This window comes from Suncus etruscus, chromosome 4 (assembly GCF_024139225.1).
Source record: "Suncus etruscus isolate mSunEtr1 chromosome 4, mSunEtr1.pri.cur, whole genome shotgun sequence".
NCBI classification, from domain to species: Eukaryota; Metazoa; Chordata; class Mammalia; order Eulipotyphla; family Soricidae; genus Suncus; species Suncus etruscus.
The window spans coordinates 30,325,852-30,345,985 of NC_064851.1; the positions used below are offsets into that span (position 1 = coordinate 30,325,852).

The 20,134-nt window shown below is 37.1% G+C and overlaps 1 protein-coding gene across 2 annotated transcripts in view; it reads left to right on the forward strand.

Moving 5' to 3' along the window:
- AK5 (adenylate kinase 5) overlaps nucleotides 1–20,134 on the forward strand; it is a 283,479-nt gene that overhangs the window by 56,855 nt on the left and 206,490 nt on the right. The window lies entirely within an intron of this gene.

Below are 20,134 nucleotides of genomic sequence, written 5' to 3' on the forward strand. Positions count from 1 at the left end.
GGCAAATGAGTTCCTGCTGTATTATCTTTTAAGTCCATTCTCTAAAGCATTCTTACCTCTAAGACTAACTCTAAATTAGGACCTTGCTTTGGGTTAGGTTTTGGTTTAATGGAATATTGTGGCTGGGTTGACCTATCCAGATCACTAGCTTGCCTCTTATCAGGAATAAGATATTTCACTTTATTTCCATTATTTTAATTGGGGTAACTTTGGTTAATGAGAATGTAAAGTATGTTGGGGTTAGAGCACATGGCCAACTTGGGTTTGACCCCCCTTTATCCCATGTACTCCTGAGTACCATCAGGAGTAATTCCTGAGAGCAGAGCCAGGAGTAACCTGTAAACATCACTAGGTGTGACCTCAAAACAACAGCAAAAAGAGTTTAAAGTGTTTAGTTCATGTCCTTTTGGTGGGGCACAATGTTATCACACCATCCCTACCATCAGAGTTCCAGATCCCGCCACAGCATCATTTGTGTACTCCAGTGGGATTGCACCCTTAGTTTCTTTCGATAACTGTTGAAATGGTGACTATGTGTTATGCGAGTTTTATTTCTCCATGAGGCAAGAGCTACAATAATAGTGGTCTCGGAGAAATTCTTTTATTAGAATAGTATTCATGGACCGGAGAGATAGCACAGCGGTGTTTGCCTTGCAAGCGGCCGATCAAGGACCTAAGGTGGTTGGTTCAAATCCCGGTGTCCCACATGGTCCCCCGTGCCTGCCAGGAGCTATTTCTGAGCAGAGCCAGGAGTAACCCTTGAGCACCGCCGGGTGTGGCCCCCCCCAAAAAAAATAGTATTCATGGAAAGATAAAAGGAAGTATAGGAAAGAAAACCCAATGCAATAAGAGCTATAATTCAACAAAATCCTGTAAAGTGGCATAAAATCTAACCAAAGAAACAACAAATTAGTTGGACCACAAAGAACTGCTTCAGAATAACTCACTGAGTTAATCAATTAAAAACTACACCTATGGAGCCAGAGAGGTGGCACAAGCGCTAAGGTGTCTGCCTTGCCCAGGCTAGCCTAGGACGGACCACAGTTTGATCCCCCAGCATCCCATATGGTCCCCCAAGCCAGGAGTGATTTCTGAGTGCATAGCCAGGAGTAACCCCTGAGTGTCACTGGGTGTGGCCCAAAAACAAACAAACAAAAAAAATCCCAACACCTATATCTGAGGCCTTCCTTTTTTTTTTTATTTTGGGGCCATACCCAGCAGTGCTCAGGGGTTACTCCTGGCTCTGAGCTCAGAAATCACTCCTGGCAGGCTCAGGGGACCAAATGGGATGCCGGGCATCAAACCCATATCCATCCCTGGTTGGCTGCATGCAGGGCAAATGCCCTACTGCTGTGCTATCTCTCTGACCCAATGTGGCCTTCTTTTTTCATGGCAGATAACCCTACACAATTAAGACTGATCACACAAAAGATGGATTTTATTAAATGGAAAAATTAAGCTTATCATTTTTAAATAAAAAATATAAGCTCATAATTCTCTTAAAGTTAACATCAAAAATAAAAGATTTATATATGTTAGGGTTGCATTTTGATGAATAGCTGAATAACTATTGCTTTAAATAGTTTTATCCGATTTTTGTGAAAAAGCAGTCAATGCAGAAATAGATTACCCAGGGCTGGTACAGTGACTTAGTGTCATCCTCAAGGACTCACACACATTTTGTTTTTCTGTACCTTCCTCAGTAATGCGTTTCCTCTTTATAACAAAATAACTGCTGCTTCTTTAGTCATCAAATCCAAGTAGGACAAAGGCATTAGGGCACAGTATTGGTAGACACATCTATTAATACCATGCATTAGGCAAGTAAAACTTTCTCATCACCCTCTTTTATCTCCATCATGGACATTACTGTGCTTAAGTCTCATTGGTCAGAACTGCAGACATATTTTACTGACCTTCAAGGAGGCTAAGGAAGGAGGTAATTAACCTCTTAGCCTCCTATTCTCCATAATAAAGGAAAATAAAGAAGAGAAAAACAGTAAGTAAATTAATATTAGATTTAATTTAAAAATTAAGTAACGTACTTCAAACTAAAGAAAAACTTGTTTCCTCTGCTTAAATGATCTGAGAGCTTATATTTATAAATGATTCTATCAAAAATAGTAAAAATAAAATTAGGAATTGAGTTTCCTCCCATCAACCAAATATAGTAAAAGGAAAAGTTATCTGTGCATAATAATAAAAGCTAGCTTTACTAAGCACTTTTAATGTTCCAGAATCTTTTTGTTTGTGTGTTGGGAGGGAAGTCACCTGGAAGTACTTAGGGTTTACTCCTAGGGAGGCTCAGAGGACCATAAGGAGTGCCAGGGATTAAACCTGTGCCAACAGTGTGAAAGGCAACCGCCTTACCTGCTGTATTATCTCTGACTTGATCTAGGATCTTTAATCTCCTTACATATAATTCTCACAGTAGTCCTTAAAGTTTGACAAAGGAAACAGTATATAAATAGATAAGGATGCTGAGGTGTGAAACAAACTCTCACAGAATTCACTCAGTTAATGCCAAAGGAATGAGCTAGAACTGTATCCAAACAAAGAATGGACAGTCCTCTCTCAAAATAGCAAATGCTGAGAATGCCCTATTAAGATGAACTGCAAGATGTACTAAGAGGTCAGGATATCTATTCTTGTTACAGAATAAATAAATGAATCTTGGAAGAAACGGAGCATTGACACTTTAAATAAACTGCTATGCCAGCTGCTTAACAATAGTTCTCTCTTTAAATCACTCAATTCTGTAGGCAGCTATAACACTTGCTTTGCGATTTCTATGTGCCAGGTGTTTTACGCTGATTATCATGTTTTAAGTAAAATCTCAAGCTTGTGATCCTTTCTAGGATAGATCTAAGATGCACAGCCTGACTTTTACCTCATCACTCCTTGTGTCATTGACATCTCTTCTCCTTTATATTCTCCTTTACCCTGGGACTCAATAGCATATTGTCTGCTGTGACATAGTCCTTCTTCAATCATTTTTTTTGTCCAAATTTCCTCTGGAAGGCTCTTTCTTACCCAGGCAGTGTCTCAAGGATGCTACCTCTACCTAGTTTATGGTATCTAGCAGCTCTGTTCCAGATGTATGTCCAGACACACTTGTGCTCTGAAGTAAACTACAAGATAGAAGAATCTACTTGTTTTCTCCAGAGTAATTCCTGAAGATTGTAATTAATTCAAATATCCTGGAATAATTTGTGAAATTAACTACATGCACTCAACTAAGTCATCAGACCTCTAAAATGATGAGTACATAGTCACCATTACCAAATTCAGAACTGGAAATGGGACTAGGTAGACAGAAAAGAAAACAGATAAATATATGTATGTTTATCATTATAATCTGGGGGCTGACTTCCCATTTCAGTAATTTGGAATTTAATGTAGCACAGTATAAAAGTCTTTCAACTATTAAATTTTAGGGTCAGGAGTGATAATACAGAGTATAGGGTGCTTATCTTGCATGTGACCAACCCAAGTTTATTCCCCAGCATTCCCTATTGTCTCCTGAACACTACCAGAAGTTCAGAGCCAGGAATAACCCCTGAGCATTGCTGGATGTGGCTCAAAATCAAAAATAAAATATTCCATTTTTGAATTTTAAAAACTGAATAAAGTATATTTTAGAGAGGGGCTAAAGCTGTGGCGCGGAACGGTAAGGCATCTGCCTTGCCAGCACAAGCCTAGGATGGACAGCAGTTCGATCCCCCAGCATCCCATATGATCAGTCCCCCAAGCCAGGAGCGACTTCTGAGCGCATAGCTGAGAATAACCCCTGAGTGTCACCAGGTGTGGCCGAAAAAAAAATATATATATATATACATATACAATATTAGGCAGTTCTTTAGAGATTTCTAACTAATATAGGGTACTTGTATTTTTATTTGTTTTCAGATATTCTATTTGAAATAACAGGGTAACCCTGAACATTAAAGGATGTCTGTAGAAAAGAACCCTGGAAGTATATAATCTTGAGGGTAACCTAAGATGTTCTGGGTAATTAAATTAGCAGTAATTTTGCAGTTATAGCTTCAAAGGTGTTTAATAATATTTGTTAAGTTAATTTACCAGTCAATTTATAAATAGACTGAAAGAATCATTTCTAATAAGTTGTGTATGACCAGGACCATGTTTAGACTTCATTCACTTGGATTAGATAAGTCATTTTTTGGTAGTGCTTTAAACTCAGACTTTCCAAAATTCATGCTTTCCCTGCTATCTGGCCTCTAACATTGGCAATTCACAGATTATTCGAAGGTGTCAGTAAGCTCAAGAGATTTCTCAGAAAATACCATGGAGTGTTGCTTCAAACCATCTAAAATTGCTGTCAAATTCAGGATCAAGGAAATAAAAGAAATAATAGTTGTGGTGTGTGCGTGTGTGTGTGTGTGTGTGTGTGTGTGTGTGTGTGTGATGCTTTTTTTTGTTTTGGTAAACAATCTTGTTTCCTTTCTGGAAAAAAAATATGTGAAGTCCAAAATTCATGTCAATGTAAGAAAGATGTGAAAATTGTCCCCTCTAACCTGGAGCTTTTCTTATACTACATTTTTTTTATTCTCCCATTTCTATTCTTTTTTTTTTAATATAATTTTTATTTTGGTCATAGTGGCTTACATATTGTTGACAATAATACTTTAGGTACATATTTACATAAAATCAGGGGAATTCCCATCACCAAATTGTCCTCCCTACACCTCCGTTTTTGTCCTACCTCCCATATCCTCTTCCCTCACCCCCAGGGTTGCTAGAATATGTGGTCCCCTCTGTATCTAGCCTACTACTTAGTAGTCTTGCACCTGTTTGGTCCTGGTGCCTCCCTTATTTCCCCCTCTAACTGGGGGTCAGGACTAGCTAGTTCAAGTTACGTGGTTTTGTTTGAAGGAGAGAAAAGTAGTAAACTGGGGTAACTACATTTTTTAAATTATTTTATTTTATTTATTGACTGATTTATTGATTTTGGTTTTTGGGAGTCACACCCGGCAGTGCTCAGTTACACCTGGCTCTATGCTCAGAAATCGCTCCTGGCAGGCTCGGGGGAACATATGGGATGCCGGGATTCGAACCACCATCCTTCCGCAAATGCCTTACCGCTGTGCTATCTCTCCGGCCCCTATACTACTTTTTTTTTTTTTTTTTTTTTGGTTTTTGGGTCACACCCAGCGTTGCTCAGGGATTACTCCTGGCTGTCTGCTCAGAAATAGCTCCTGGCAGGCGCAGGGGACCATATAGGACACCGGGATTTGAACCAACCACCTTAGGTCCTGGATCGGCTGCTTGCAAGGCAAACGTCGCTGTGCTATCTCTCCGGGCGCTATACTACATTTTTTAATATTTGTTTAACACCATGATTTACAAAGTTTAAGGCATACATTGTTTCAATACCAATTCCATCCCCAGTGTCAGTTTTCATCCACTAGTGTTCCCAAATTCCCTCCCATTCCCCAGTCTATCTTTAAACAGACACATTTTAAACTTTGCTTAGGTAGTTTGTCTCATGTTTACAGTGTTGTTTCCTCTATGGCTTAGTTATAGAGGTATACCACACTTCCACATCAATGATGTGCCCAAGACCACTGGCCTCTGCCCTTGCTACCTCCCATCCACTACTTCCTACTTCCCCCTTGATATCTTTCCTTCCCTGTACTTCTCATTTCTATAATGTAGAGGCCAGGGTAATATCTTTTCTTTTGATATGCTGCAATCCCTTGTCTTATTATTCTATGTAGCAAGAGGTGATAATCAATATATATATATATATATGTTCTTCTTTTGAATTACTTAATTTAACATGATATCCAAGTAGCAGAGAATTGCATGATTCTGTCTTTTCTTGCAGCTTTAAGTGGTTCGTTTGTTCATATAAATCAGTCTGACAAAAACCTGAAAAGAGTTGATTCTTTACAACAAAATGATTAATTCAACAGCAGTTTCCAACTAGATCGGCTTCAGGAGATCTCAGAGCCTCTTGGCTCTATTAGCAATGTTGAATGACTGCAACTCACTTCTGACTGCCTATTCATCTCATCAGTTCTCTCTGAATTCTAAAACACTGAAATTAGATAATTACAATATTAATTAGTGAATTTTCTGAAGCTGACTGGATAGACAATGGCACTCTTCTACTCCGGATTTTGTCAAATGAGAACTCTCCTTTGAAAGGGGAGTAAAGAAATATAAGGAATTTTAGTTGTCTCAAATCATCTTCTATTATTACCTGTGATGCTTATGGACTGAATTCTTTTTGCTAGATCTGTGCTCCTGCTCTTTCCTTCCCTCCAGTCCTGACTATCAGGCCTTTCTCTCTTGATCTGGATGACTGTCATATTTGAGTTGATTTCCTCTGGTAAATCACACTGACATACAGGAGCTCCCATAACTCTTTTTATTCCTTATTATGTCAAGTATAATGCTATTTTATTTATAGTAATTTAATATCTTTCTATATTTTAGTATTTTTCTGCCCTCTCTATATACCATATTCTAGTATTTTCTACTATATATTTTATTTCACTGTCTACTTTCCTCTATTATTTTACTGTTGTATTGAGTATTTTACTTTTAGCATCTGGGTTGAAGCATAAGGTCAACATAAACATATTTCTTAAATGAACGGACTATATTAATGAGTTGTCAATTATGCGATAATCTTTATTCAATGTATGTTGATATATTTGTATAATTATGTATGAGAAATATAGCAAAAATATGTATGAAATATATGTTTATATATATATGAAATTGATATCAATGGGGCAAGAAAAAGTCAAAGATCCAAAAAATATAGAGGAATGGTTTTTCAAACAGAAAAACTATTCCCACATCTTAACTTCAGTTAATACTGAATAGTAAACTTTAACAATTTTAAATCTTTAATTATTGTGAAAATACTTTTTTGCCCTTCTAAAGGTTAGGTCTCTTGGTTCAAAATTTGAGTTTTAAAAATATTGTATGACTTTATTTTGTTTTTGCAGCTTGCCACTTTCTTTTTCTTTTTCTTTCTTTCTTTTTTTTTTCTGCTACACCTGATGGTACAGGAATTGCTCCTTACTCTGTATTTGGAATTATTCTTGGCTATGCTCAGGTGGACTGTATGAGATGCCAAGGCTTGAACCAATGTTGGCCACATGCAAGGCACACACCCTACCTGCAATACTATCTCTTCCGCTCTCTGCTTACTAATTTTTATTTAGATACTGTGATTTACAATGCTGCTATATTTTTGTGGGTTTTGGACCACACACACCTGTGATAAGGACTTATACCTGCCTTTGTGCTTGGGATAACTTCTGGCAGTGCTTGGAGACCACATACAGTACCAAAGGATTGAACCCAGGTCAGCCACATACAAGACAAGCTCTTTACCTGCTGCTCTGTATCTCCAGCTTAGTTATACCTTCTATCCTTGCATCATTCCAGGACCACACCCATCACCAGAGTACCCACTTCCCTCCATCAGTTTACTAAGGCTTTTCTCTCTATCTCAACTCCAAAATAAATTCAGTTCTATAGGATCTCCAGTTCTAACAACTTTGGGCAGCTGTCGTTCCCTTTCTACGTTTCCTCCCCTCTTCCCTCCTTTCTTCCATCTTTCTTTACTTCCTTCCTTCCTCTTTTCTTCCTTTCTTCCTTCCTATTGTCCTTTCATCCATTCTTTTATTCCTCCTTCTTTTCTTTCTTTCCCATAGTTCTAGTCAATTTACCAGCTCCTTAATATGGTGATGGACAAATTAAGAATATCAATACTTTATATGTTAATACAGATACTATTTTTGTTTTGTTTTGTTTGTTTGTGGACCACATCTGGAAGCTCTCAGGGATTACTCCTGGCTCTGCACTCAGAAACCGCTCCAGGCAGGCTCGGGGATCATATGGGATTCTGGGAATTGAACTCATGCCCCTGCTAAATTGGTTGCATGCAAGGCAAACACCCTACCCCGCTGTGCTATCTCTCCAACTCTTCAGATGCTTTTCAAATAAACCCTGCTTTTTTTTTTTTTTTTTTTTAGTTTTTAGGTCACACCCGGCAGCACTCAGGGGTTACTCCTGGCTCTATGCTCAGAAATCGCTCCTGGCAGGCTCGGGGGACCATATGGGATGCCAGGATTCGAACCACCGTCCTTCTGCATGAAAGGCGAACGCCTTACCTCCATGCTATCTCTCCGGCACCATAAATCCTGCTTTTTATGCATACAAAAAATTATCAGCTCTTTAGTTTATATAAATTGCTGAAATCTCAAGGTCTGAATTCTGCCACATGAAAATGGAATATCTACTTCTAAAATAGGTTGTAAGGATTAGGGAAAAAAGGGTAATTGGATCAACAAGTTGTCCAGTATAGAAACATCGCTAATCTTTTGTTATTATTTTGTTGGTAAAGGTTTTCCTATATGTTTGAAAGTAAAATATTGCTACTTGGTTTGATTTTGTAGGCTATTTTGGGGATTGGCAATGCAATTACCATTAATTTATATGGGAAAATGTTTTAGCATTTAATGCATGTAATTTTATTTCCAGACCCCAAAAAATAACCTATCAAATCATACCAAGTATCAATGTTCCATTTTCTTTTTTCTTTTTTTCTTTTTTTTTTTTTTTTGGTTTTTGGGCCACACCCGTTTGACGCTCAGGGGTTTCTCCTGGCTATGCACTCAGAAATCGCCCCTGGCTTGGGGGGACCATATGGGACACCGGGGGATCGAACTGCCATCCGTCCTACACTAGTGCTTGCAAGGCAGACACCTTACCTCTAGCGCCACCTTCCTGGCCCCAATGTTCCATTTTCAAATAGTGATAAAAACACTAATATCTATTTTCAGATATTACCCCCTACACTGATCCAAAGTATAATTAGTGCTAGAACACTTATATGTGCTGAGTTAATTTCACATTTTTACTCTTTTTATTATATTGTATTTCTGACAAGGAAAAAATTATAACCAGAGGCATTTTTTTTAAATCTTAGGAAAACAGCTGTGGCAGTTCCTATAAAATGATGTGCTGAGAAAATTGAACAGAGTTTGACAGTCTGAAAGGAGCTTTGCCAAATTTGTCACCAGCTCTAAAAGCCCTGCAGAAACTATTTTATAGACTCTTGTTATTGATTTCTCTCTCTTCCCTTTTCTTCAAATTTTGCTTTCATTCTTTTTATTGATTCCTCTCTCTTAAGACAGTCTCACTTGATGCCAAGATAGTTGACTGGCAGTTTCATTCATTTGCTCATGCCTGTGTGATTTTAAAAATCCTACTCAATTTCTGCTCTGCCCAAAAGATCCCCATGCTAGGAAAAGTATTAAGCAAAAGGCAGTGCTATAAAGTCTTGCTTTGAAGTTATGAAGGCCAGAGTTAGAATCCCAGTAAGTTTCTTCACTGTTCTTCAAACTGTAGTATATCATCTTTTAAAAGAGGATTCAAGGCATAAATATTAATGCTAGTGAGTCAGCTTACCTCAATAAAAAGGAGTTAAAGTTCATTGACTTATTATGTTAATTATTAGAAATAGTATGAATAAGGTAAGTGGGAGAAAGGAGTAGTAGGTTCCTTTTAATTGTGGGTGAAATTGACACCCTGGTGAGAATGATTAGAATTATACACATTATAGGTATGGACTTAATATGTATACCAATGATAGAGCTTTGGTATTTGGTACAAATTAAAAAATAATATAAATGAAGCACTCACATCACATGGATGGTTTGATAGCTGTGGTAATCCACACTCCTTGCTCAAAACCATATAAAATGTGGATAATATTTCACATATGTTGAGCATTTCATTATACTAAATGGCATCATATATCCATGATGGAAGATGTATTGGATACAAGATGGAAGATGGCAAATGCCCAGTGATAAAAATCCTCTTCATCGTATGCCAATAGTGTGTAAAGTATATCCATTCAAAGTGATGAGTTCAATAGGAAAGCTCAAGTTGAATCCTGAAAACTACTCATTACTCTTAAAAAGAACTGAATCTGGAAACTACACCAAAAGCTACTTATTTTAATGGCGACATATTTTAGAAGAAATGTCACCTACAAGTCTGTCTTGGCAAATGCTTGTTCTGTTATTTTCTATCATCTTACTTCTTAACACTGGCAAATGGAACTGCCTGACGGAAGAGCAGCTTTGAATTTTCTATCAAGATAAGGAGAAATGAAGTTTATTTAGTTTTCTTTCATTCTTTTTATTTGAATATTGCACCTTCGGGGAACTGTGGATAATGACAAGGGAATATTAAAACACTGGTGGAGAAATTAGTGTAATAACTCCATAGGTATAAAATAGCAACTTCAATGCTTTTGTAAACTGGTCTCAATAATAAAAAAAAGGAAGTTAGAGCCAGAGCAATAGTACTGTGTATAGGTCACTTACCTTGCATGCAGCTGACCCAGGTTTGATCCCCAAGATTCTATATGGTTCCCCTAACCCACCAGGATCCTTGAGCAAAGAGCCAGACTACTGCTAGGCGTGACCTCAAAGAAAAAGATAGTCATAGAAGTCAGTTCCAAACTTAGTTTCTATTTGAGACCTTCAGGAAAATGGTAAATGGTAGTAGTCATTCTTTATGATAATTTTGGAGCTACTCTTCCTACACAGTTCAAATCTGTCATGAAGAAACTGTATGTTCTGAGAATATCATGTTCTCTTTCTAATCTTGAGCCTTATTACATGTAAAACAGTTTCCATTCAAATAGATACATACATACACACAGAGAGACACACACTGGGATCTTTCCTTTCTCAAAAATTTTATTATTATTTTTGGTTTGGGGGCCACACCTGGCTCTGCACTCAGGAATGACTCCTGATGGGCTGAAGGAACCAAGTGGGATGCCCAGGATTGAACCTGGGCTGGCTGTGAGCAAGGCAAAACCCCTTCCCTCTGTACTATTGCTTTGGTCCCAGATCTTTCCCTTTAAAACAAATAATCTTTATGAAGAGGCTATATATGTGTTCACATATACGTACATGTAGACCCATGTGTGGGTGGATATGCAAGGTGAGGAATGTAGACAAATTTAAGAAGAAAATTAAATGTTTTTTATTCTGTAGTTTGAAAATAATCTCAACACTGTATATTTTTTATTGCAGCTTTTATAGAATAGTTTGACAATAAGTTACTTAACCTCATATATTCTATTTTAAAATGTTTCAACTTAAAATATGGTCCTGTTTGCAAGTCATTACTTGGGTAGTTTATCTTCTTGAAGTCTTAATAGTAATGACACAGAATTAATATAAAGTTCAGATATAAAAGGATGAGTCCTTTTTTATTTTTTTTAATATTTTATTTAAACACCTTGATTACGTACATGATTGTGTTTGGGTTTCAGGCATGTAAAGAACACCACCCATCACCAGTGCAACATTCCCATCACCAATGTCCCAAATCTCCCTCCTCCCCACTGATCCCTGCCTAGACTCTAGACAGGCTTTCCATTTCCCTCATACATTCTCATTATTAGGACAGTTCAAAGGATGAGTCCTTTTATAAGTCACAGATTAATTTGTTATTTTTTCTGATCCACATGTGGCTAGGAGTCAAAAGGCCTGCCTTCATTAAGCATTGAGAGCACTCTGAGCTCACTGAGGTTCCGAATAGATTTAAGGCAACTCCTGACACAGAAAATTTACAGTCTGATCCCAAAGAAAAAGTTAAAGCATAAGGACATTAAAAGAAAGCTGAGGTTAAATCCTCCTTTTGACTAACGTAGAACTTTGTCTTTTTTAATTAAAAAGCATTCTCAGATCTTGAATTCTTTCTCTCCTGAATTCATTCCATTTTAAAATGAATCATGTTCCAGAGAATTTTTCCTTACCTCAGAAATAATGACCGTTTTAGCCACCATAATGTAATTTGCTAATTGAATAGTAAATTCTGCATCCTCCCTCTCTAAAATAAAAATGGAAGGGAAAGAAAAAGCCTATTTTGTAAACTGTGGTCATTTGTAATTATTAGTTAAAATCAAAACCATATTTTAATGAAGAAAAATATCCATGAGTGCAGAAATTATATAAAGAAAATGCTTTAAAATTATACAATCAGATAGATCTCTAAATATTGTTAGTTTTAGAAAACCATTGAAACTGTTTTTGCCAGAAGTTTATGTGAGCATTTTTGCTAAATTAGAACGTTAAAATAGAACATTCATTTGTATTTGATCTGGAAGTGGAAATTAGGAATGATTTTATCTTTTTCTTTTCCTTTTAGACAAAATTTTTTACTATAGTATGTTTTCCATTGGTAATCTGAAATGACTAAAAAATATTTAAAAGCTGCATACACTGGAAGAAAAACAATAATGTAATAAGTCAGCTAATTCAAATAAATAAGATAATTCTGTTAAAATATGGTATCTGTGGGAAACTAAGGACATTTTCCATAATGAAAATTACATATTAAACTTGCTGAATTTATTGCAAGACTTTTCTTCTGATGATTCACAAGCTTTAGTTCAGATTACTTAATTGCTTTTGTAGTATGTCAAACAACTGTCAACTTGCAGTAACAGTATATTTTTTTCTTCTTGTGGGATTTAATGATATGAAAAGTTATCCAAAGCTAAATAACTTTGTCAGAGTCAGTAAATTAATTAATAAACCAATGCATGGTTCTGGGTTATCTGATGCTTAGGAAGATATTGGTAGACTGTTGATAAACAGGACCAACTAGACTGTTTTGCTAGTTTTAGAAGATGTGCAAATAGAATAACCAAATGAACCAATCAAAAACAATTTTCTAGTGTCAAGCCCCGAGAAAACACTAATGTGCTTATCCATTCACTAAGATACTAAGTGTGCATTATTGTTGATTATAAGTTAACAATATTTGCTAATAACAGGGCCAGAGCAATAGCACAGCCAGTAGGGCATTTGCCTTGCACACAACCAATCCAGATTTGATCCTCAACATCCTATATGGTCCCCCAAGCCTGCCAAGCATGACTTTTGTGCACAGAGTCAGGCATAACCACTGAGTACTGCTTGGTGTGGCCTCAAAACCAATACAAATTGGTTTTGTTCCCCAAGCTTTACTGGGTTTTTTGGTTTTGTTATTGTTGTTGTTGTTGTTGTTGTTGTTGTTGTTGTTTTTGGGTCAGACCCAGCAGCACTCAGGAGTTACTCCTGGCTCTATGCTCAGAAATAGCTCCAGGCAGGTTAGGGGAACCATATGGGATGCCGGGATTCAAACCACCATCCTTCTACATGCAAGGCAAATGCCCTACCTCCATGCTATTTCTTTGGCCCCAAGCTTCACTGTTATGACTACACAGCATGACACTGGGAGTGGACCCCAACTGCCACCAGTGTGCCCTCTGAAAAAAACTCTCAAAACAGGAGAATAGGATCCTGTGGTTGAAACATATTGATTGAGCATATACCTTACTTGTATGAGACCCTATGTGTAAGCCCACCCCACCTTCTGCACTACCTCCCATGACAACAAAGAAGAATAGTAATAAGTCTTAAGTGGACCAGAACAATAGAATAGGAGAATGGGCACTTGTCTTGTATGTGGCTGGCCTGGGTTCTATCCCAAGCAACCCCATATAATCCTCCAAGCAAGGAGTAATCCATGAGCACCACTAGATGTAGCCCAAAAATGGAAAACAATTTTTAAGTACAATTCACTTCTTAAAGATAATAGAGAAAGATGAAGGAGAGAACGAGCAAAAATACAGAAAAGATACAGGAAAGGGGGGAATTTTGTATCAGAGATACAATTATACAATTAATTAAATTAAATTAAAACTGGAGAGAAAAGCCAGTTGTCCAATGTTGATTCTGTGACAAATTAATCAAGATAAGAACTGAGAAAAGCTTATTTTTTGTTTGTTTGTTTGTTTCTGGGCCACACCTAGTGACACTCAGAGGTTACTCCTGGCTATGAACTCAGAAATCGCTCCTGGCTTGGGGGACCATATGGTGTGCTGGGGGATGGAACCGTGGTCCATCCTAGGCTAACGCGGGCAAAGCAGACACCTTACTGCTTGTGCCACCGCTCTGACCCCAGCTTATTTACTTTTAACAATTGCAAGGTATCTCATAAATTTTATCATCCATTGCTCATTTGGTTAAGTGACAGAAACACCAGATTGGAGTCAGCAGAGGAGTAAGTGGGAAGTGAGATAATGGAGTTGAGTGGGCAGGTGTCGAAAATTTAAGATGCTTGACTGTGAAGGACAAAAGAAAAAGCAAGAGAGAAGAGAATTGAGTTGAGGGAGGAACTTTCTGTTTCTGCATTATTTGGTTTGAATGTTACACCCGAATGTTTTCAGGGAAGGAGACTTCAAAGTACTTCTATGTTGATAGAAGGGACTCAGTTGAAAGAAGAGCCTGAGTTCGTGAATGTAAGGAGACATATAAAGTCTAGAAGAGATCAATATTTCCTATTCAGCTATTTTCAACAAATATGTATTGACTTAATAGACACCAGGAATCAAAAGTGAACAAGATACACTCCTTGCCATTCAATTTCTATAGAAACACGGAACGTTACTAAGGGCAAGAAACAGACCTTTCAAAATGAAGTATAAAAGAAAATTACCAGAAAAATAGAAAACAAGTGATTCCACAAGCCACACCAACTTTCTCTTCTAGCCTCTTTTCTTTCTGTTCCCCAAACACACATTTACAGCTCACCCTCCAAGTTTTGTCCCAAACTCTTGCAATCTACCTTTCAGATACTTTTTAATTGTTTTTTATTTTAATTTGTTCCTCATTATTTCAGCTCTCATTTCTAATTTCCTCTATTACCAGATTATTTTTCTAAATTATTTTGATTCTTAACTATTTTCTAGAAAGCATTATGGAGTCCAAGTATCATGGTATTAAGGTAAAGCTCCAACTTTTTGTTATTTTGGGGCCACGCTTGGTGATGCTCAGAGCTTACTCCTGGCCTCTGAGCTCAAGGATTACTCCTAGCTTAAACACTATTGACCAAGTGTCCTACATGCTGCATGTCCTACATGCTGCACTTTCACTATAATCCCAGGAGCTCAAACTCTGCAACTTTAATTATGTTTTGCCTGTAGGTCCTGGCTTATCTTGTATCTGTCCATCTCTAGAATAGGAAATAATACTTCTGAAGGTTGCTATCCTTAGTATATAAATAGCATATATAAAATTGATCAGAACTTGGACTTCCTCCTTTTTTGTTTGTTTTGTTTTGGTTTGGTTTTTGGCCACACCTGGAAGGGCTCAGGATTTACTCCTGGTTCTGTACTCAGGGATCTCTCCTGACAGGCTCAGGGAACCATATGAGATACTGGGGATTGAACCCAAGTCAGCTTGCAAGGCAAATGCCCTACCTCCTCTACTAGCTTTCTGGCTCCCTGAGTTTGGAATCACACGTAGCAAAGGCTGTGTGAGTTAGAATCCAGGCTCTACTGTGCTATCTTTAACATGTAACAGCCTATTTATGACTTGAATTTCTTTTCTATTTTTATTAATATCTTTATATAAGTATCATGATTACAAACTTCTTTGTAGTTGGGTTTCAGTTATTAAAAAAGAACACCCCCTTCACCAGTGCAACATTCCCACCACCAATGCCCCATATCCCTCTTCCATCACCCCCCTGCCTGTATTTGAACAGGAATTCTATTTTTCTCACTCACTACCATCTAAATCCACCAAAAAATGGGGAGAAAACTGAACAGATAATTCCTCAAAGAAGAAATAAAGATGTTCAAAACACGTGAAAAAATGCTCTACATCACTAATCATCAGGGAGATGCGAATTAAAATAACAATGAAGTACCACTCATGCCACAGAGACTGGCACACATCACAAAGAATAAGAATCAGTTCTGGGGAACCAGAGAGATAGCATGGAGGTAGGGTGTTTGCCTTGTATGCAGAAGGACAGTGGTTCAAATCCCAGCATCCCATATGGTCCCCCGAGCCTGCCAGGAGCGATTTCTGAGCATAAAGCCAGAAGTAACCCCTAAGCTGGGTGTGACCCAAAAACAAAACAAACCAAACAAACAAACAAAAAGAAAACCAATCAGTTCAGACAGGGATGTGGGAATGCAGTCTCATCCAGCCTTTATGGAAAATAATTTGGAGATTCATCAGAAAACTGGAAATTGAATTTCTTTTCTATTAAAAAGCAGTTTCTGATAATAGTAGACAACAGACAAGAATGTAAAGTGATTATAATAATATCAGGCATAGATACTATGTAAATGAGTTTGCTGCTATTTTCTGTACTGACAAGTATCATTACAGTAAAAATGTTTACTTAGGTGCTAGAGGAAGAGAACAGCAAGCAGGTGAGCCATGTTCCTTGCAGCCAACCCAGATTTGATTCCCAGCACACTAAGTGGTAACTCAAGACCATCAGGGGTGATCCCTGAGTGTAGGTCCAGGAGAAAGCCCTACGCACTACTGGGTGTGACCCCAAAAGAAAAAAGATGTTTACCTAAAATGTTTGCTATCCTCTTCCAGAAATATAAACAAATACCTAGCATATCCTAAATCTTCAGTAATCTGAAAGTGATATTGCTATATCTATCTAGGGTAATTATCATTACCTTTCATCTGTTTAATGGATTTTTTTATTTTTTTATGATGTGAACAATGATGCAAAGAAAGAGGACAAGGTAAAGTTACAGTGGAAGGACAATCACCCAAAAACAGAGTTCTCAGAAGAAATCCCCCAGCTGACACCTTAATTTTAAACTTACAATCAAAGAAAGATAAAACAGAACCCATGTACAATTACTTTGTCCCTCAAGACCCCAAATTGTAGTACATTATAACATTTCTTAGCAGTACACAAAGCAATCTAATGCCATAAAATTTATGTAACTCCTTAAACTTGAAGGCATAGTATTTTTTACATTTCCATGCACATGAATATTAGTTTAAGTTAACCTCAAAAGTTTAAGTGTTTTTTTTTAAGGTTTAGAGTTAAAGGAGCACAGTAAAAACGGTGTTAGAGTGGCAATTATCGTTTGCATAGGCCCACCAAAATATGGGGGACATGGAAAGGAAAAGCCTTGGCCTAAATACAAGGAGATCCTACCCCTGACGTTTCCTGGCATAAGACCAACTCTAGGTTTTATTTAATGGATTTTACTTGTAATATCATAACACTATTAACATATATAAAGAGTAGGAGATTTTTTTCAAGGTCACATAGCAAGAGTAACAAAGCCAGAATTTCTTTTGTGTCTGTCTAGATATGAAGCCCATCTTCCTTCCACACAATTCTCTCTCTACAATTGTACAGTTTTTCTTTTCATCATGAAGGCTAAAAGTCTAGTAGCAAGCTGCTTGTGCTCAGCTGCTCCATTTTTGACACTCTTTGATAAATGTGTGAATATGAACCCTATGTTTCAGAGTTACATTATCAGGAAAGTACATTGCAGATGGTTTTTCTTAAAATCTCAACTATTCAAAAGGTCAAGTCATACTGGCAAGAGATTGTCACTGAGTTAAAATGCTGCTAAATCAGGGATTTTAAATTGACTTCTAAAATATATAGTTTATAAGCAAGTAACTTATGGGGTTTTGTATTTCTTTCTTTCTTACTTCCTTTTTTCTTTCTTTCTTTTTTTTTTTTTTTTTTTTTTTTGGATTTTTGGGCCACACTCAATGACACTCAGGGGTTCCTCCTGGTTCTTCACTCACAGATTGCTCCTGGTAGGCTCAGGGAACCATATAAACCATATAGGATTCTGGGAATTGAACCTGGGTGTGTCCTGGGTTGGCCACATGCCAGGCAAACCCCTACCACTATGCTATCTCTCCAAACCTTTTTTGTATTTCTTGAATAATGACAACTGATACAAATTAGCTTTCATCCATCACTGATAAATATTAGTTATCTATCTGTGAGTAGTATCATCACACTATATTCAGAAATATTGAGAGTCTAATGTTAGCTTTTGGTTCCAAAACGAATTATTCTCGATAGTATTGGAAGTATGTAGGATTTGTATTTTTTCCCTAGGTTTCTTTTTTAAAATTTTTAAATAACAATTTTATTAATATATTTTTTAAGCACCATGATAACAAACATGTTTGTAGTTGGGTTCAGTCATAAAAAAATGAACAACCCCCTTCACCAGTGCAATCTTCACACCACAAATGCCCCCCATCTTCCTCCTCCCACACCCCCTGCCTGTCTTTGAGACAGACATTCTATTTCTCTCATTCACTATCATTGTCATGATAGTTGTTAGCATAGTTATTTCTCTAACTGCATTCACCACTTTTTGTGGTAAGCTTCATATCATGGGCCAGACCTTCCAGCCCTCATCTTTATTGTCTCTGGGTATTATTACCATAGTATCTTTTATTTTTCTTAAATCACACAGAGGAGTAAGACTAATCTGGAGTAAGTCTCTCTCCCCCTGACTCATTTAGTCATAATAGTTTCCATGTCATTCATGACTTCATTTTTTTTCCTTGATGATTGTATAGTATATCATTGTGTATATGTAGAACAGTTTCTGTAGCACTGTTGTGAATGGGAGCCTGATCCCTGCCATGTGTATTTGTTTTTCTTCTGATTGAATAATGTGAACATGCTTAAATAATTATGTATAGATCTCTGAATATTAATATAATGATTTTAATTTTATGTCCTGGCACCATTAATAGAAGTAGTCACAAATCACTTCTTAATCAGTTTATTATTAGTGATTTGTGACAAGCTACCAAAGGTTCGATGCCATTCTAAACGTTATTTAAATCCTTACCTAAAGCAAAGTCTTTGTTATTCATTATTTAGATGAGAAATCTGGAGTTTGAACTTGTTTTACCCTTCTAAAACAAGATATCGTATTATAAAGCCAAATTTCAAAACAAGCGCTAATTTCAAAGCTTTCCCTCTGTAATACACAATTGTAGTGTATTTTCATAAGATTGTTTTTTGTATTTCCGTAAGATTGTTTTTTGCCTGTCATCCCACCTGGATCTTCCAGGTGGGGGTGATTAAGTAAACAATAAAGAGCTTGTGGGCAATTCGAGAGAGGTGTTTTGGCAGAGCTGACGGTTGGCTCGGTTGTTGTTTTGGAGTTGGCATCAGAACTGTTAAAAGACTCTCATTGCCGAACTTTTGTCCCCCAACCTTTATATCTGTCTGGATTATTTGCAGTGGAGAATTATCACTTAGGTTTCCCCCAAAAGAGGAAATGGAAACATGGGATTTAATCTCTCATTTTGGGAGATATTTCTGGATTCACAAATCACCAACAAGGGGTTCAACATCCCCCAACACACAATATCACATTTTAAAAAGATTTTAGCAAGAAATATCCACTTTAAAAACTAGATAACAGTCTATATTTAAGAATATACTAACAAATCACCTTTAAATAAAAAGACACTGCTTTTAGTTTCCTTTTATTTAGCAAATTACAAACATATGTATCTTAGAATGCTATATGTGCTTTCACATTATTTATGTTCATATAATTGGCTCCCATTTATTGTTGTCATACATATATTTGTATCTCCTATGTACATTAATTTTGAACTCTTCTATCTATATATTTGAAGAAAGTATTGAGACATTTTGTATTATACCTTGTATAATGAGCTACATATGAAAATGGTAAATGCACACTATATAAAATAAAACTCTAAGGAACCCGTGAGAAAGTACAGTGGATAGGGAACTTGCCTTGCCTATGGCTGCCCTGAGTTTGATTCCCAGCATCCCATATGATCCCCCAATCCCACTAAAACTGATTCCTGAGTGCAGAGTCAAAGGTAACCATTGAGCACCACTGGGTGTGACCCAAATACACTAACACACAAAAAGAATCTAGGAGCCAGAAAAATAGCACAGGGATTAGGAATGCATGCTTTGCATATGCCCAACCTTGATTCAATCCCCAGCACCACTATCACACCCTGAGCATCACTAGGTATAATCGTTAGGATCCTAATCACAGCTGGGTACAACCCAGTACAGATGTAAAAGCCTGGGAGGTACTACATCTCAGACCAAGCATTGAATTTCAGGCCCAATTAGAAAATCTGGCCCTTTAAAAATTGGGGGACCTCCCAAAAAAGAAATTGGGAGACCCCAAAATATTAATTTTGTTTTCATTGGTCTTTGTTTTTAGTGGGGTTTGTTTTTTCTTTTTTTCTTTTCTTTT